Here is a 14140-nt window from a genome sequence, read left to right as displayed (position 1 = left end):
CCACTCCACCCAGTGTCCAGAGCCTCTCGAGAGAGAGCTGGGCTGCCCTCCTTCCCCAGGGGGTCTGTCCCCTCGTTCGTCCCCCTGGGAGAAGAGCCGTTCGGGGTCCCTAGGGTGGCTTTCGGTCCCCACCTGGTTTCCTTCCTCCCTCCTGCTCGTCCCCCCCAAGATGGCCACCTCCGCGTCCCAAGTTAGCGCTTCCTCCTAGAGGAGGGATCTGCAGCGGGACCGGGTCAGGCGGCCAGGTGGGTGCCGAGAGGTGGCCCTCCTGTGTGAGCAGGACTGTGACGAGGACAGCGTGTGCAAGCAGAGGGCCCGCCGGCTGGTGGGTGTTCTTCTGAACTCACACACGCTCCAGCGCAACGTGCTCCCGTCAGGGCACAGAGATGCCCGCGGGCTGCCCTCCCCTCCCGTCCCCGCGGGCCGCCGGCCGATGGCTGTGCTCCAGGCTCGTCTTTAATCTCCCTGATTCATTCTTGTGCCTTGGATGAGGCAGATTAATGTGAGGTCAAGAAGTATTTCATCAGTTATTCTGAAGGCTTTATTTCATTTTTATTCAAGAATGTGTAATCCCGAGGAAAAATGACCACCTTCGAGATCAACACTGGAGCCGGCAGCCCTGCTGGGTTCAGAGCCACGAAGCCACAAAGCCGCTTCACCAACAGGGAAACCGAGGCCCGAGAGCGAGAGGGGCCTCCCATCCCCCAGCCTGTCCACAATGTGAGTCTGTGACAAAGCCAGGCCTGTCACCGTGTTCTCCTGACACCCATCTCAGGATCCTACATGCTGTATGGGGACAGGTTTCACGCTGGTCATCTCACAGGAGAGCAAGCTCCTTGGGCCTGGAGGTGATTCACAGACCAACTGCTCTCAGGGACTCTGTGAGTCCAGCGGCCATCTTCCACTGAGTGTTCCTATGCCAGGTCCATGTCCTCTGGTCAAATCCTCCGCTGCTCACAGTGTCCCCAAGTTACAGATGGCAGCAGACCTTGGGCACTGTCCCTTCTGTTCCAGGGACAAAAGCCTCCTAACAGACGGGGCATCTATTGCACTGGGGTGGTGGACACGTGGATTCCGAGGCCTTGTCCGGCTCTAAGAGCCCACAGAGCACGTGCAGGGCTTTGTATTGCTGCCGTGGCAACAGGAGTGGAAAGCCACCTCGCGCCATCTGCAGGTGGGTGAGTGGGGGTCCCATGGGTGGGGATGCTGTGGGCAGGGGTCCCGTGGGTGAGCCTCCCATGGTGGGTGTCCCAGGGGTCTGCCGGCCCCTCTGCCTGGATTCTCCTACAGCCAGGTCGGGGTCTGCAGGGCTGCACCCACTCCCAAGGGACCAGCCGCCTGTCTTCCCCCGCGGCTAGGCCGACGCCGACTCCACAGCGGGCAGCGCCCACCAGACGCTGGGTCACAGCCAGTGGCAGTGCGGCACAAGGCTCACCCCAGGGCAGGAGTTCCAAAGCCAGCTACCAGTGTCCGTGCCATGGCTGCTCAGTGTGGGCGGCAATGTCCCCCCGAGGCTGGCCTGGTCCTGGACTCTCTCATGCTCAAGGAGTCCACAAAGGACACTGCCCGAGGGGCTCTGCAGCCCCCTCTTCCACGGGGACAGTGGTCGCAGAGCGGGGACAAACCTCGGGTCGGCTCGGCTGGGAAGACCAGGTGCTCACGCAGGCCCTCCACGTGGGACGAGGAATGTTGTCATTCCTGTGAAACCCAAGTTTGCCCGGGCACCCCCGCCGTCTGGGCTGGTTTTCTCTGTGTGGGCAGCCTCAGTGGGAAGGAGAGGCCGCAGGGGGTGCTAGGGGCGGGACATTTTGAGCCTGGTCTCCAGGGACATTTCACAACCTAGATAAAAACATGGAGGCGACGGGCACCTCTCAACCCACAGACAGGACAGGAGGAACACTTAGGTGAGGAAGGTCCTTCCAGACTCCAGAGCTCCCGGACATAGAGGTCGGGAGGAGCAGAATGCGGGACCAGCCTCCCGCCCCGTTCAGCCATGGCCAGGGACAGCGGAAATCACTCCTTCCCTCCCACAGACGTCGGTCGGGCCGCGGGACTCTGAGCCCTTGTAAATCCACCAGTGCCCGGAAAACAAATTCAAAAACATTGCAGGTGAACAATGTTTAAATTGAAATCCTAAATATAGTCCTCCGTCATCCTCGCCACCGCCAGACATTAATTACCCTGCAGCTGCCACCAAGGCCGGGGTGCCGGCTAGATCCACTCGATCCCTCCCCTGCAAAGGCAGAATCTGCAAGGCAGTGTCCCGTTTGGATTTCTTTCTCTGACTCTGTTTTAGAGTCACCCTTGGAAAGCTCACGGGGAGACCCAGCTTCCCGGTGGCCCCTCCCCCTCCCCCTCCATCTGCGTCTGGGTCCCTGGGTGTCGAGGCGACTGGCCTTGAACTTGGGGCACCCGTCATCCAGTCGGCTGCATGAGGCGGATGAGGGTTGAGCGGCCGGGCGGGGAAGTCTCTGTAGGAGAAAATGTCTGATTCAGAGGCCAGGCTGCCCGGGGGGGGGGGTGGGGGGGGGGTGGGGGGGGGGAGGGGGCTGGAGACCCCCTGCTGGCCACGGGGAGCCCAGGGCTGTCACCTGAGCCGAGGGGTTTTAACCGCCCCCACCCCGCCCAGGATCTTCCAGTTCTTGGTTACACTTTCAGGCCTCCCCCGAGAAGACCAGGGACCTAAGGGTCAGATGACCACTCCTGCTTCTCGGGGACCCAGGGAGAAGGTTTTTTCTTGCTGGCAGGCCCTGGTCCTGGTCCCCAGGTCAGGTGGGCACCCTGACTCTTACGCAGCTCAAGGGATAAAGTAGGGGGACACAGGGCCATTGGGTCAGCCAAGCACTTGTCCAGGGTGAAGAGAGGAGGGTAACACTGGAAAGAACCTGTTCTGACAAGCTTCCCAGCACCATGTCCTCCCCAGTCTCTGGGGACAATGGTGACAGGAGGGTCCAGCTATCACCAGTCAGTGTTGTCCAGGAGCGGCTGCAGAGAGAAGCGCGTGCCATTGACGTGCACCACTGACGCTCCAACGTGGACAGACGTGCTGTGAGGAGTGTTGATTGGCAGTAGCTGCAGAGATTGTGACAGGACCTGAGACGACGTGCGACAGGATACAATGTAACGGCAGGAGGTGGCCTGTCACACTGCAGCCCTTCCAGGCCCAACCTGAGTGAGGATCATAGTGGGTAGCACTGTCCTCAGTGGGGCAGAGCTGGCCGTGGGTGCGGCCAGCAGCTGAGACCTGGCAGAGAGGTGACCAACACGTTTTCCCAAATGCCCACGTCACCACGGTGCTTTAGATAAGGAAGGACACACAGGACAGAAGATGTAACTTGAGGCTTTGCCTGTCACTCTGCTGTCACCCACGGGTGCCGTGAGGCGGCTGAGGCTTGGGCTCTGGTGGCGTGAGAGTGGGCTTTCTGTCACCACAGCAGGTATGAGCGCTTGGCTAGAGAGGAAGGCGTGCAGAGCTGTGGGCTCTGAAGGGCTCCCTGGAGGCACATGGTGGCAAAGCCTCTGCCTGAGGCTGGGATGGGACACGGAGAGGCAGAGTGAGAGAGGAGACGGGGTCCCACGCTCCTCTTCAAGAGCATGCCCGAGGGACCCCGGGCCTCCCAGCAAAGGTCCACTGCCTCCCAGTGGCACCCAGGGGACCAGTCTTTACCACGCTGGCCTTAAGATCCAAACCACAGCCAAGGGCGTGAGGCTCTGGAGCCGGCCTTCACCAGCGGTGCCTGAACCTGGGGACAACTGGTGGCTGCATAAGGCAGCAGCTGCTTGGGTCCCTTCTGTCACCATTGCCACAAGGACTGTCTCCTGGTGCCACTGTCATTACCCAGGGCCACGGGCAGTGTTACTTTGTCCTTCCCACATCTAGGGACGGCAAGGCCCACGCAGCCTGTGGACAGAGCCTCCACTGTACAGGTCCTCGGTAACAAGAGGGATGGTTTGGCCCCCAGGAAGGCAAAAGAAGACCAGAGAGTCTGTCAGATGTTCCCAGTCATCTGCCCTTTGACTCTTGGGCCTGTTCCAGCCTTTCTGAGCCTTTCTGAGCCTTCTTAGACCTTCCTGGACCTTCCTGAGCCTTCCTGCACCTTCCTAGACCTTCCTGAACCTTCCTGGGCCATCCTGGGCCTTCCTAAGCCTTCCTAAGCTTTCCTGGACCTTTCTGGACCTTCCTGGACCTTTCTGGACATTCCTGTGCCTTCCTGTGCCTTCCTGGGCCTTCCTGGGCCTTCCTGGACCTTCCTGGACCTTCCTAAGCCTTCCTAGGCTTTCCTCGACCTTCCTAGACCTTCCTGGGTCTCCCTGGACCTCCCTGGACCTTTCTTGACCTTTCTGGACATTCCTGTGCCTTCCTGTGCCTTCCTGGGCCTTCCTGGGCCTTCCTGTGCCTTCCTGTGCCTTCTTGGACCTTTCTGGACCTTCCTGGACCTTTCTAAGCCTTCCTAGGCTTTCCTCGACCTTCCTAGACCTTCCTGGGTCTCCCTGGACCTCCCTGGACCTTTCTAGACCTTCCTGAGCCTTCCTGGGCCTTCCTGGGCCTTCCTGAGACTTCATGGGCCTTCCTGGACCTTTCTGGACCTTCCTGCACCTTCCTGAGCCGTCCTGGGCCTTCCTGGGCCTCCCTGAGCCTTCCTGAACCTTCCTGGACCTTCCTGGACCTTCCTGGGCCTCCCTGGGCCTTCCTGGACCTCCCTGGGCCTCCCTGGGCCTTCCTAAGCCTTCCTAGGCTTTCCTGGACCTTCCTGGGCCTCCCTGGATCTTCCTGGGCCTTCATGATCCTTCCTGGGCTTCAGCTTCCTCATCTGCAATAGAAACATCGATGGTTCCTCCTGCGTAGTCTGTTCTTAGGATTCAACCCCCACCTGCAAACAGAAAGGACCCCTGTGTGACACTCACCTGGCCTGGGTATGAGGCCACCCTCCCTGATGTGGGGAAAGACATACCTGCCCCGTGGGAGGCCTGGGTTCCAAGGCCACTCAGCCCCTGGGACTAGGCTCCCATGCCTTTGTGCCAGGCCCTGAAGCCCTGCCTGATGGGGTGGGGTGATAGTCTGTGTCTCCAGGTCCTGGGCTGGGCTGGGCTTTGGGGGGCAGCAGGAGGAGCTCTGGGTCCTGGGCCTTATGGGGCTGACACAGGGGCCAGATGGACATAGAGGGGGGGCAGCCCCTCGACTGGAGACACCGCATCCCTGGGTCCTTGGGGCAGACGCTGGCAACTCTGGGGGCCAATGGCTGGCAGAAAAAAGATGAGGAGTCCCCAGCTGTGAGCAGAGGGGTGGCTGCATTGCCTGGTCCTTCTGTCCTGCTCACCCTCTCCTGGGGCATGCAGTGGACAACACCACAGGCTCCTCTGGGCTGAGGTCCTGCAGTGTACCCAGTGCACTGTCCCTTAGGACAGGCTGTGGGCATTGCATGGCCTTGACAGTCAGGGTGCATCTAGGTCAGCAGGTACATCAGAGAAGCCCCCAGCGCCCATGAGGCCAGGCTTCCTACAGAGGAGCAGGCCACGGCAGGTCCCAGCCCCACACTGAGCCCCTGAGACCCTCCCTGCAAGACCTGCCAGGTGTGCAGGGAGCCCTCACTTTGCCTCTGTGCCCTGGGCTCCCCCTGGGGGCCTGCTCAGCTCAAGCCACCCCACCTACTGCAGCTGACCTGGGAGGGGCAGGGTCAGGGCCCCCACCCCAGGAAAATGAAGACTGGCGGCAGCAAATTGCCGGGTGTGGAGCACCAGGCTGCCCTCCTTTCCATGGATGGGAAGCGATTTTTGTAGCAATAAAAATAGATTTAATAACCAGACAGCAAAATTACGTTTTTTTTTTTTAGGGAAAAAAAAAGTAAGGTAGTAAATATTCATTGATGTTCCCCATGAGATCGCTGGGGTCATGTTTTAGAAATAGATTACAACATGCGCAGACGTGCAGATTCACACGTGCACACACACACACACACACACACACCCCAGCTCACGCTGCGGCTCCTGCAGCCCAGAGGCGCATGTGGACCCTTTGCTTATGGGCAGCAGGAGGGGCCCCTCCACCTGAAGCCACACAATGGCTTCCTTGACACAAATGTCCTCTCATGGAATCGGAGTCACGTTAGGATAATGTGCCTCTGGGAGGGGCTGGAGGAGCCACTCAGAAGGCACTGAGGGCGGGGGACTGCGGGGTCCCAGGCCACACCTGCCAAGGACTTGTCCATTTGACCGGGAGAGGAAGGGCCAACGGTACCAGACCCACCCAGGCTGCCAGGAGTGGGCAGGCTGGAGCAGGCTCCCGGGCAGCCGGAGCCCCCGGCTGGAGGCCAGCAGTCTCCGGGGATGTGGTGTGCTCGGGGTTCAAGTTCTCAGGCATTCAGCAGATCTGCCCTGGGGCCTCTGCCTGGTGGCTCTGTGAGGCTCACCCAGAAGGAGCCACTGTCCAGGAGAGGACCTCAGGCCAGAGTGAGCGTGGGCCAGAGGAGCGAGGGAGCTGGACAAGCAAGGAGAGCCCCAGCACTGCCCTCAGAGGAAAGGCCCATGCCCCAGGCCAGCACACAGGGGAGGGAGGGCAAGAAGCACCCTGGGAAGGACAGTCCCTGGAGCGGCGTGGAGAGGAGATGCCCATGAAGGAGCAGGCACAGGCCCTGGACAGGTGGCTCCAGGTGGCAGCCCTTCTCTGGGGGTCCACGGGGAGGTGGGATGGAGACAGCAGGAGATGGCTGGCTCCTTGTCAGGGCCTGGAGCTCAGGAAGGAGCAGTGGCTGACCTGCACGGAGGTCATGCAGGGCATGCAGAGGCGGGGCCACTGTGCCCTCTCCCCCAATAGTGTGTCCTGGACACGATGGGGTCCCACACCTGGGGAGGACAGCGCCTGCTGATCACATAGGTCCATCTAGCTCCAAGCCCCCCTTTGTCTGTGCTGGACCCTCAGGTCCCCACCTGCAGAGGTGTGTCCTGCTCCTGCCTTTGGGGCTCTGTGATGCCCTCTGTCCACATGATTCCTCTCTCCCCACCTCAGAACGGGCCCTAAACTCCTACAGGCTGCTTGTCCAGGTGGCACGGCCAGGCCTTTCCCAGGGCCCTTCTCACGCTCCCCAGAGGGTGCTCAGGAGGGGCACCCCAATGGGAGAGGGGGTCCAGCCTCTGGCTCCAGGTGCTGCTATCCGCACACAGCCAGGGGGTGCAGACTACAGGATGGAACCAGGGAGGAGCCCCTCGATCTGGCACAGGGGAGCCCCGACTTCCCATGACGGCCCTCAGGGTCACCCCTCCCCAGCAGAAAGAGGTCCCACTGCTGCACACTCCCCCCCTCAGGAGACACCCGCCCAGGAAACGGCCAGCCAAGCCCCCTCGGGCTCCTCCTGGGGAAGCCCGGGTGGAGGACGGGGCCTGACTGCCCCTGTCCCTGCCCTCGCCCCCACCAGCCAGGCTCCTGTCAGCCTGGCCCAGGCTGCTCGTTAGAGACCCAGGGAGGCTGCGGCCGGGGCTGGCGGTCCCTGCAGCGGTGGCCTCTGTCAGGAGTGCAGGCTGGCACGAGGCACGCCCATTTTAAGACCGGCGAGCGCCAGGCTTCTCTGGAACGCACTGAATAAATTTCCCTTTATCAGACGCTGACTGGCCCGTTACAGTCTTCTCCCTCATTATTCCTGCATAAGCTCAGGCATAATGGGCCCGCGTCCCCTCTTGCATTCAGAATCCTGGTCCCTCAGGAGCAGTCAGCCGCAGCCTCACCCGCCTGCAGCTTCACGCCACATACAGGGGCGGCCGCACGCTGCGGCTGGGCTGGGCTGGCCAGCCCTCCCCTGCACCTCCTCCAGTGGCCCAGCTCTGGGGGTCCCGGGGTCCCAGCATCCCGATGACCTGCCCGTGACCAGGCCTGCAGCCGGAGCTCAGCTTGCCGTGGAGGAAGGAGCGGGGAGAGAAGGTGGATGGTTTCTCATCTGACACACCCCTTGGGCCTCCTGGCCTGTGGGGCCCATGCACTCAGAGTCTCCTGTGGACGCGCAGTCCACCGGCCCCTGGGCACCCGCTGCTCTCCACCCGCAAACACAGACGTCCCACCCCTGCGCCTCCACACCCTCTTGCAGGTGGCCCGTTTTCCTGTAGAATCTGACACTTCATTAAAGGGACACGGGGGCCCTGGTGGTCCTAACAGCCCGCTGACCTCCTCTCTCAGCCCCTGGGCCCTCCTAGGGCACGTGGAGCCCACCCACTCCACGCAGCAGGCCAGGCCCCAGCCCCTCTGTCCACTCACTTCCTTGGACAGCCCCACCCCTGCTGTAGGCCTTTACACAAGCCCCACCCACATCTGCACGCCTGCACACACCCCCAAGGTCCCTCACACACTCATGCACACCCATGAGCCCATGGCCACGCACGCTCACCCACACCTGCCCGTCCTCTCTCTGGGCAGCAGCCTTCCTCCCCTAAGACCACCTCACCCCCTGCCTCTGACACAGAGACCCCCTCCACTGCCCACCCACACCCCTGCCCGCCACAGCCCTGCACTCCCTGTGCAGTGACGGGGAGCTGGCACCCCGAGTTCCCGCCTGTCTGGGCCACTGGCTGCTGTCCACTGGCTGCTGTTCTGGGCCAGCACCCCATTCCCAGGGTCTGTGGGGTGAGGGTATTGCCCAGGCCCTCCAGTCACCCCATGGCCCCAAATAGGGGCCCTAGAGACTTCTCCAGGACTCAGAAGGCTGTGCAGCTCGGTCAGACCCCACCTCAGGTCCTCCCGGCCTCTCCGTCCACCCCTCCCGCTGCCCAGCCTCTTCTTCCCTCTTCCCAACTCCTCTAGCTGCTGGCCTCGTATGGGGTCCACCTGTTCACAGGGAAGGGTCTGCCTGACCCCCAGCAGCTGTGCCCACGCTCAGGCCCAAGGTGCTGCTGTGCTCTGCATGACCAGGGACCCAGGCAGAGGGCAGGGGCCACTCTGCCTCCCAGACTCGAGCCACCATTTCCCACTGCTCCAGAGCTGCCCCCATTCACCTCAAGGGCATCTGAAGGCTGCTGAGCGTGTCACCCAGGACTCTGGTCACCCAGAGCTGCTGAGCGTGTCACCGAGGACCCTGGTCACCCAGGGCCGCTGAGCTTGTCACGGAGGACCCTGGTCACCCAGGGCTGCTGAGCTTGGCACTGAGGACCCTGGTCACCCAGGGCTGCTGAGCGTGTCATGGAGGACCCTGGTCACCCAGGGCCGCTGAGCTTGGCACGGAGGACCCTTGTCACCCAGGCTGAGCTTGGCACGGAGGACCCTGGTCACCCAGGGCTGCTGAGCTTGGCACCGAGGACCCTGGTCACCCAGGGCTGCTGAGCTTGGCACGGAGGACCCTGGTCACCCAGGGCTGCTGAGCTTGGCACAGAGGACCCTGGTCACCCAGGGCTGCTGAGCTTGGCACGGAGGACCCTGGTCACCCAGGGCCGCTGAGCGTGTCACCGAGGACCCTGGTCACCCAGGGCCGCTGAGCTTGTCGGGAGCCCTGCTAAGCCTGAGGCTCTAAGAATCCGCAGAGACACAGCAGGGCAGGCACAGGATGCAAGGACACTCCCAGTCCCCTGGAGAGACACCAAGGCCCTTTGAGGCCTTCTGCTCAGGCGTCAGGGCCTCTGGAACCAACTCGGAGGGCAGGCAGGAGCCACAGCAGCCATGGGGCTGCCAACTCACCTCCTTGGTGACTTTCAAGCCCCCTTCTCTCTGCTGAGGACAGGCCCACCCCGGAAGAGAAGGCCCGGGGCCGCACCCTGTGACTCGCTCCTCCAGGCCGAGGGGCGCAGACCTAGGCTCTGCCTGTGAGATCACCCCATGTGTCCTTCCTGGCCTGCCACCGCCCACTCAGATCCCCACCTGAACACCCACTGTAGGTACCGCCACCCCAGCCAGCCGCGGGGAGAGGGGTTCGGGCTCACATGGCAGGGTGCCCACCCCCCACAATGCACGGCCTCCCGACCGGTTCTCAGAAGCTTCCACCAGGGGAGCCGGGGGCCTGAGAGCAAAGCCGAGCAGGAGCAGGGCCCCCAGGTGTGTGCACCCCGCCGCTCCTGGACAGAGCCCTGGGAGGCCTGCCATGACTGACAGAAACCTCACCCTCCTCAAGCCTGAGGGCCTGGGCTTCGGGCCACAGAGACTTCCGGAACCAGGCCCCAGCCGAAGCCCACTGGGAGGCCCCAGGGCCCAGCTGGAGTCCAGGCGAGACGCCACGGCGGGGCCTCCTGTGGTTCTGCAGTCAGCGCCGTGGTCAGCTCTGGCCAGATGACGGGCACAGAGGAGCAGGACCTCAGAGCTCCAGGCAGCCCGGAGACGGGGTGACAGGCAAGGGGGCGTGACTTCACGGCCTCCCAACCGGTTCTCAGGAGCACTGATTGATGCCTACTGCATGCCAGGGGAGGCTGTCTCCACTGGAGACTCAGCAGGAAGGAAGTCTGTGTGCAGGGCTCGTGGTCTAGATGGTGGGGAACAGGTTCTGGAAGGGGTTCAGCAGGGGGAGGGCAGGGAAACAAGGGTGGGGGCTGAAAGTGAAGTGGGGAGGTCAGGAGGGCCTTCTGTGAGGGGTGGCCGAGCACAGACCTAGATGACACAGGAGAGCAAACCGCCAGGGCACCAGGGAGCCAAATGTCTGCCAGAAGAACCATCAAAGGCCCCGTGGCAGACCTGAGCTGGGGGAGGTGGCAAGGAAGTGGACGGGGGGGGGGGAGGTGGTGGGCAGGAGCAACCGTGGGAGGCGAGGCAGTTTGGGGGCATCCACAGTGGCCTCCCGGCATCCCAAGCGTCCCGTGTGGATTGTTGAACTCGGCAGTCCCACTGACGCAGAGGGGGGCAGCCTCCCACCTTGAAGACTCGGAACTGAGCAGTCAGCTCCCCTCTGTCTTGTCTGACCTTTAAGAATCCTTAATACGGAGGCAGAAGAGCAGCCACTACCTCAGAAGGCCTTTCTGTCTCCCCACCATGGAGCGGCAGACCTGATGCAGACAGGGAGCTGGGGTGGAGGAGAAGTGTCTCATCTCCTTGAGCCATTAAGGACCATGAGCCTTCATCCTCAGGGCCAAGAGGATTCCTTACAGCACAGCGGGCTGAGGGGCTGAGGGGCTGACAGCTCATGGGCGGGCCTAGAAGCCGTGTGCGGCCTGCAGGGAGGACGTCCTGTCCTGGGTCAGAGCCATCCTGACCAAGCAGGCCTCAGCCAGCAGATGTCAGACGCCCTCAGGAAGGTGTCTCAGGCCTCGGGCTTCCCTCTCCCCTCCAGGAGAGGCACACCAGGTCTTCACGGGCAGGTGAGCGTGCCCAGGCCCGGCTCACCACACGTGCCGTGGGCACCTCACGCACAGCTGAAACCAGGGAGCAAGTCGCCCGGCTGCTGTCCCCGGCCACTCTGCTGTCTGGTGCTGTGCCCCTCGAAGGAAGTTCAGGAAAGGTAGCTCAGGGGCCTGGACCCTCCACTAGTGTGATTCCTGAGCCACAGGTGCCACCTGCCAACTGAGCCTTGGGTCTGGCGAGCCAGAGAGGAAGTGAAGGCCAGGCCCTTAGATGGGGTAACGAAGCCAAGCCCACCCCCCGCCCTTTCCACCTCCTTCCAGCAGGCACCTGCTCCTACCCAGCGAGAAGCCAGGAGAGCAAGCCGGAAGGAGGAGGAGCGCAGCAGGGTGACAGGAGAGCAGGGTGGTTTCCAGCAGCCCCAGCTGTGTCCAGGGGGAAGGCGCCTAGGAATACCTCAAAAGCCACCAGATCTAATAAATGAGCCATCGGTTCCCAGCTTCCATGAAGGGCCCCAGGCCAGCAGCTTGAACTGCAGGTCCACTCCCAGTCCTGAGGGTGGGTGGCGAGTCCAGGGTGTCAGCAGGGTCCTTCCTCCCGGGGCTGTCCTTGGCTTCAGATGGCTGCCTTCTCCTTTGTCCTCAGGGCATCTCTCCTCTGTGCCCGTGTTTGTCAAAGTGTCCTCTAATTATAGGACGACAGTAACACTGATTGCCTACTCTAATGAGCTCATTTTCAATTAATCTCCTCTTGAAACGCCTCATCACCAAATACGCACCTTGGGCAGAGGGGACCCACCCAGTTCAGCCCACAACAGTCAATACACAGAATTTATCCATGTTAGCAACCGACAATCACAAACAGAAAGATTTTTAAGTAGCACTTAAAAGAACATCATATCCATAGAGGACAAACACAGGCTTCACCTGGCGTCCTGCGCAGCCACTGAGAATGACACTTTCCTACTGAGGCTGACTCCAGAAGGCCCCTCAGCCCCGTGGACCAGGCACGGCACATGCGTGGTGCCGTCCCTCTGTGTAAGCCAGCCATGGAGGACATGTGGTGATGATGTGGTCCCCAGGGCTCAGCCTGCAGCAAGTGGCCAAGAGAAGGGACTTCCAGGTTCCAAGAGACTCTGTACCTATTTTTACTTGAATAAAAATGGGCTTGTTTCACGGTTGTGCAATAAGAACACCGAGGGCAGATGAAGTGTCCTGGTGGCCCTGCCTGCACCAAGTCCTGTGGTACCTGGGGTCTGAGAGAGAGGGAGGGGCGGGGTGCCTTCCACCAGGTGTCCGCCCTTTGTGAGCCCCAGTCCTCCCTCCAGGCGCCCCTCACATTCTGAAGAGCTCTCCGTCCACCTGGGGTCACCTGCAGCTCGGGCAGCAGGTCATGGCTGCAAGCTGCAGCCCTATCAGGAGCCCAGGGGCCACTGGCTACTGTACAAACCCACTGGGAGTAGAAGGCGGGCTGCTGCCCGCTGTGCCTCAGCTCTCTGGCTTTCCGCTTGTCCCCTAGTCCCCTTGGGTCCTTCACCATGCCCGCCCCTTCCCGGCTTGCGCCAGGCCCCGAGCTGTTCCCACCACACCGAAGCCTCCTCCCCTCACTGCCTGGCAGACCCTACCCACAACGCCTCAGATCAAACGCTCTTCTCTCTTCACACTGCCCTGGTCTCTTCAGCATGTCACAGCCTGAGCTGCCCAGCTCCTCCCCTCTCCTGGACGGTGCAGACCGTGGGTGGGATGCGTGGGTCCCAGGTGGGGGCAGGGGGCGCCCTCAGCATCCTAGCACTGGCAAGAGCCGGGCTCAGCAGGCCCTGCCAATCAGCACCGCAGGCTCCTGATGGTTCCGCAGGGGACCCGAGGCCGAGGGGGCTCGGCATGGCCCTCCTGGACGTGGCCTTAAGTGGCCTTTCCACCCAGAGCCCGTGCTGCTCCTGCTCCAGGTTGGACGCTGACTCAGATGGGCGTTGGCGCCAACAGCAGGGCAGCCGCTGCTGCCTACCCGGGACTGGAAAGCTGTTCCCTTATCAGATCGCAGCGCAGGAAGCAGGTGGAGGAGGTATTTTGGGGCTTGGAAGGGGCCCCCAGAGCCTGTGAAATCGCACCGCGTAGGCAGCCACCTACTACGCCTAAATATAATGCTGGTCTTGGGCTGCTGAGCAGCGCCTCCCAGCCAGCCGCCCCCCACCTGGCAACGCAGGACTCCAGGCAGGGACAGCTGCAGGCCGGCACAGGCCTCCCAAGGCCCGGGGCTGCAAGCTCCCTGCTGCCCCATCCCGGAGTCTGACCTTTATCCTAGTGGGCACTGGTGTGGTTAGGCGGTGCCATGAGGTCCCTGCCTGGGCTGCCCCATGCCTGGAGCTCTCGGGGCCCTCTGCACGGCTCTTTCTCTGGGTCTTCCTCTCTAGTTCATGGTTTCAAAGGCGGTCAAGGTCGTCTCCTCCAAAGCTCTGTTAGCAAACCAAGGGAGACAGAGCCGGGTCTGAAGGTCTGCTACCACAGCCCTCCCCAGCCCTGGCCCCCCGCCTGCTGAAAGAGGCAGGAATTCTGCCCCCACAGAGGCCTGGGGTGAACCCTGCCCTGCCACCGAGGCAGCCAAGGAGCCCTGGCGGAAGAGCAGCTTCCTGGAGACTCTGCTGCCTCTCCTGCTCTCCTCTTGAGTTTTGAAGCCTGGGGAAGTACCTGCAGAGGGCCAGGTGGGGTGCTCCCATGTCCCAGGCAGCCCCGCATGGAGACGGAGACGCTTGGATGACCCTCAGGAGCTCCCCTCGAAAAGAGCCAAACTTGCCAGGAGCCAGCAGAGCCCCCACCTGGGGCAGAAGGAAGTGGGGGACTGGCCGCTGGGGGCGGGGAAGGGAAGGCCATTCGCCCCTGGGTGGGGTTTATCCTTGTACAATGCTCGTGG

General features: G+C 62.2%; 1 long non-coding RNA gene across 1 annotated transcript; it reads right to left on the bottom strand.

The window, feature by feature from the left end:
* Positions 1-527: 527 nt before the first annotated feature.
* LOC144377416 (uncharacterized) lies at positions 528-13903 on the bottom strand. The gene is made up of 3 exons (XR_013438402.1): positions 2886-13903; positions 1626-2471; positions 528-1168 (listed from the first exon to the last, which is right to left on the bottom strand). It is a non-coding gene; the product is annotated as an uncharacterized LOC144377416 (long non-coding RNA).
* Positions 13904-14140: the final 237 nt, after the last annotated feature.

Source organism: Ictidomys tridecemlineatus, chromosome 4, assembly GCF_052094955.1.
Source record: "Ictidomys tridecemlineatus isolate mIctTri1 chromosome 4, mIctTri1.hap1, whole genome shotgun sequence".
NCBI lineage: Eukaryota > Metazoa > Chordata > Mammalia > Rodentia > Sciuridae > Ictidomys > Ictidomys tridecemlineatus.
The sequence above is the reverse complement of the archived record's forward strand: the minus strand, read 5'-3'. Positions and strand labels throughout refer to the sequence as shown.